The sequence below is a fragment of the Vipera berus genome (assembly GCF_964194415.1).
Source record: "Vipera berus genome assembly, chromosome: 2".
Classification (NCBI taxonomy): domain Eukaryota; kingdom Metazoa; phylum Chordata; class Lepidosauria; order Squamata; family Viperidae; genus Vipera; species Vipera berus.
The window spans coordinates 136,703,780-136,708,851 of NC_138203.1; positions in this window are offsets into that span (position 1 = coordinate 136,703,780).

Sequence of the window (5,072 nt, forward strand, 5' to 3'; positions counted from 1 at the left end):
TTGCAAAGTTTAGGCTTAAACTGAAGAAAGTAGGGAAAAGCACTAGGCCACTCAGGTATGAATTAAATCATATCCCTGTTGAATATACAGTAGAGGTGACAAATAGATTTAAGGAATTAGATCTGATAGAGTGCCTGAAGAACTATGGACGGAGGTTTGCAACATTGTACAACAGGTAGCAACCAAAACCATCCCAAAGAAAAAGAAATGCAAGAAAGCAAAATGGCTGTCTGAGGAAGCTTTGCAAATAGCTGAGGAAAGGAGAGAAGCGAAAGGCAAGGGAGAAAAAGAAAGATATGCCCAATTGAATGCAGAATTCCAGAGAATAGCTAGAAGAGATAAGAATGCCTTCTTAAATGAACAGTGCAAAGAAATAGAAGAAAACAATAGAATTGGGAGGACCAGAGATCTCTTCAAGAAAATTGGAGAGATGAAGGGAACGTTTAATGAAAAAATGGGCATGATAAAGGACCAAAATGGCAGGGACCTAACAGAGGCAGAAGAGATTAAGAAGAGGTGGCAAAATTACACAGAAGAACTATACAAGAACGAGCTTAATATCCCTGATAACCACAATGAGGTGGTCACTGACCTCGAGCCAGACATCCTAGAATGTGAAGTGAAGTGGGCCTTAGAAAAGCTGAGCAACAACAAAGCTAGTGGAGGTGACAGTATTCCAGCTGAGCTATTCAAAATCTTAAAAGACGATGCAGTAAAAATGCTACACTCAATTTGCCACTGGATTTGGAAAAGAACAGTGGCTACAGGATTGGAAAAGATCAGTTTACGTTCCAATTCCAAAGAAAGGCAGTGCCAAAGAATGTTCAAACTATCGTAGCATTGCACTCATTTCACATGCTAGTAAAGTTATGCTTAAAATCCTACAAGCTAGACTCCAGCAGTATGTGGATCGAGAACTACCAGAAGTACAGGCAGAATTTCGAAGAGGCAGAGGAACTAGAGATCAAATTGCCAACATATGCTGGATCATGGAGAAAGCTAGGGAGTTCCAGAAAAACATCTACCTCTGCTTCATTGACTATGCTAAAGCATTTGATTGTGTGGATCACAACAAACTGTGCCAAGTTCTTAAAGAGATGGGAGTACCAGGCCATCTAATTTGTCTCTTGAGAAACCTATATGCGGGTCAAGAAGCAACAGTGAGAACTGGACACGGAACCACTGATTGGTTCCAAATTGGGAAAGGAGTCCGACAAGGCTGTATACTGTCACCCTGCCTATTTAACTTATATGCAGAGCACATCATGAGAAAGACATGGCTAGATGAATCAAAAGTTGGAATTAAGATTGCCGGGAGAAATGATATGCAGATGATACCACTCTAATGGCAGAAAGTGAAGAGGATCTAAAGAGCCTCTTGTTGCGGGTGAAGAAGGAGAGTGCAAAAGTTGGGTTGAAACATTTAAGAAAACCAAGATCATGGCATCTGGCCCTCTCAATTCCTGGCAAATAGATGGGGAAGAAATGGAGGTAGTGACAGATTTTCTTTTCCTGGGCTCCAAGGTCACCACAGATGGGGACTGCAGCCAAGAAATTAAAAGATGCTTGCTCCTTGGGAGGAAAGCCATGGCAAATCTAGACAGCACACTAAAAAGCAGAGACATCACCCTGCCAACAAAAGTGCGTATAGTCTAGGCTATGGTCTTCCCAGTTGCAATGTATGGCAGTGAAAGTTGGACCATAAGAAAGGCTGAGTGCCAAAGATTTGAGGCCTTTGAACTATGGTGCTGGAGAAGACTCCTGCGAGTCCCTTGGACTGCAAGGCAATCAAACCGGTCAGTCCTACAGGAGATCAACCCTGACTGCTCTTTAGAAGGCCAGATCCTGAAGTTGAAACTCAAATACTTTGGCCACCTAATGAGAAGGAAGGACTCACTGGAGAAGAGCCTAATGCTCGGAAAGATTGAGGGCAATAGAAGAAGGGGACGACAGAGAATGAGGTGGCTGGATGGAGTCACTGAAGCAGTAGGCGTGAGCTTAAATGGACTCCAGAAGATGGTAGAGGACAGGAAGGTCTGGAGGAACTTTGTCCATGGGGTTGCAAAGGGTCAGACACAACTTTGCAACTAACAACAACAACATCATCAAACTGTATTTAACAACCAGTTAGAAGTTGGAATCCATGTGTTACTACTCATATCCATTTAAAATATATTGTCTGATATTGGTGAGTAATACTGCTTTTCTTTTCTAGTTCTGCTGTATGAGTGTGTGACCTTCTATGAAAAAACAGATACACAAATCAAAACCCATTTTCTTTTGTCTTTAGGAAAATTAATGAAAGTTAGAAATATACAAACCAGATCATTAACCAACTCAGACTCTCACCTTCCCCTAGCAATTTAATCTTTCTGACATTTATATGGAAGATGTTTTAATGCATTGTTCAATCTCCTCCAGTGCTGAATTGGGATATAGCGATGAGTTATTTCCCATTCTACAAAGGATGTCTTGAGGCACAGTTTCATTATTCTTGTCATTATCGTATAAAATTACATCTATTCATAATCCTTAGCTAACAGTTTGTCTTCTGTTCGGCACTACATGGTTTTTGTAGAAATTTTCTGATTCTAGTGGCGCAGAAAAAGGAAAGGATTTACCAGTCATGCCATGTAAGAGTTAATTCAAACAACGCTTCTAAAACAGCCTTCCCCCCCCCCAAACAATGGGCTCTATATAAATCTTCCTGCTTGAGGTACTTCCATGGATGCTGTCTGCTCTAGGAATAAAAACATAAGCTACACAGTCCCAAAAGTGGTTTTTCAAAAGGCAGTTGGACTTTCCTTGGTTTTTTTCAATTCTGAAGAACTGAAGAAGCTTCTTGAATGAGAAGCGAACCATTTTCAAGGAAACACCCTCCCCCCCATAAAAATCCTTTTGCTTTTTAAAAAAGCACCTTTGGGACAACCTGGACAATTGAGAATCTATAGAGACATAAGCTACACAGGTGCTGATTAAAACTTTCTTTCTGTTTTTCTTCACATGTGCCCCTATCCTATCAATCAGCTGCCTTCTACCATCTTCAAGATGTTAGCATGCATGGTGGAAGGCAGCTGATTGATAGGATAGGGGCACATGTGAAGAAAAACAGAGTTTTAATCAGAACCTGTATAGCTTATGTCTATATAGATCAGTGATGATGAACCTTTTAGAGACCGAGTGCCCAAACTGCCACCTAAAACCCACTTATGTATCATTGGGTGCCAGGTGGGAGTGGCCCATTGGGTGGGCATGGCTGTGGTGGTAACGGCAGACTGGGTGGGACTAAAAAGTTCAATCAATCAATCAATTCCAACTTTGTGAGATCTTTTTTTTCCCCACGAGAAGTTGAAATTGATTTATTGATTGAACCATTTTTTTTTCACACGACGGCGGAGGTCTAAAGTGAAAAGGTTTTATAAAACCCAGCTGAAGGCCTAGGACTGGGGTGACGGTGTGCGTGCCCACAGAGAGGGCTCTGCGTGCCACTTCTGGCATGCATGCCATAGGTTCACCACCACGGATATAGATTCTCGATCGTCTGAGTTATGGTTGTCCCAAAGGTGTCAGGGTAGAGGGCGTGCTTGAAGGAGGCTGGAAAGAATTGGCTGCAGGCCTCTGTTGCAGCTCTCTGATTCAAGTGTGGCTAAAGGTAGCAAGAGACCTCTGGCCCAAAGATTTATTGGAGCTTTTGTGAATGACCCTGAACGAATACAGCCCCAATCTGCCATTTAGCAATTAAATGTTACGGCAAGGAAAACATTTCCTCTGAAAGATGGAAATAATCATCCAAAGCAGAAGGGTATAGAACAGGGGTAGGCAACCTTGGCTCTTTTATGACTGGTGGACTTCAACTCCCAGAATTCCTGAGCCAGCCATACTGAGGGGAAAGGGAGAGGTTTCCATGCTGAGCCATCCTGGCTCAGGAATTCTGGGAGTTGAAGTCCACCAATCATAAAAGAGCCAAGGTTGCCTACCCCTGGTATAGAACAAGCGAAGAGAATGTTATATGCAGGATCCAATCTGGGTTGGTCACCGGGACCAGAGGTTATGTTTTCTGAGCTTTCGGACTTGTGCTAGAGCCCATCCTCAAGGGAACATCTCTCTCTCTCTCTCTCTACCAGAATATGTGCACTGGTTTACTGTCAGCTTATCAGGTACTTAGAAGCCTAGGGTGCAGCAGCATCAACATCCTAATTAACAATTAAAAGAACACACAACCAGGCACCACAGAAATACTCGGCATAGAACACCCAATGCACACATTCTGGAGAGAGAGAAGTTTCCTGAGAATGGCCTCCGGAAGGAGTCCGAAAGCTTGGAAGACTAAATCTCTGGTCCTGGTGACCAACTCAGATCCTACAACATTATCCTGGGACACATAGAAAGTGGGAGTGTTGTATGGCTTACAATTTCCTACCTGGGATATATTATGTGGCATTTGTTTCTAGCAAAGACAAGCCCAGAGATCTCTGCATTTTTGCTCTATTTGAATACATTTCATCTTTTTCTCCACAGCCACTCATTCTTGGCAACTTTTGCAAGCCATCTCTCAATAATCATGTTATTTTGTTTATTTTATTGATACAAAAAAAACCCCAACACAACCACTTTCCCTTTCCTTAAGGTAACTGTGAAGCATGGGGGGGAAAAAAGTTTTTAGAGTTTCATAGAAATTGTGCAATATGAATTCCTCATGGCCAGAGAAGACCTCAATGCGGGATACTCCCCAAATAGTTTCTGTGAAAAAGACTCATATTTCTCCAAACTCTGACTCTCCCTTCCCCTCTGTTCCTCATTTCCAAAGTTAAAGCCCTCCCCTTCTAAGAAAAAAAATAATTCATATTGTTGCTATCTGATAGCTGTAGAAAATCTCCTTCAACTCCTTATGGTTCTTTTCAAAACGCAGGAAATCAACAACTTTCGGTTGCCTCCGAAAAAAAAGGAATCTAGATTACGTTGGCATAGCATTAGATGAGGTTAACCTATTTTAAAATAACCACTTCAGAGAAAAGTAGTAAAAATTGAGTTTTTAATAATCTCTTTTGTATTACAGCCAAATCCAATGTTCA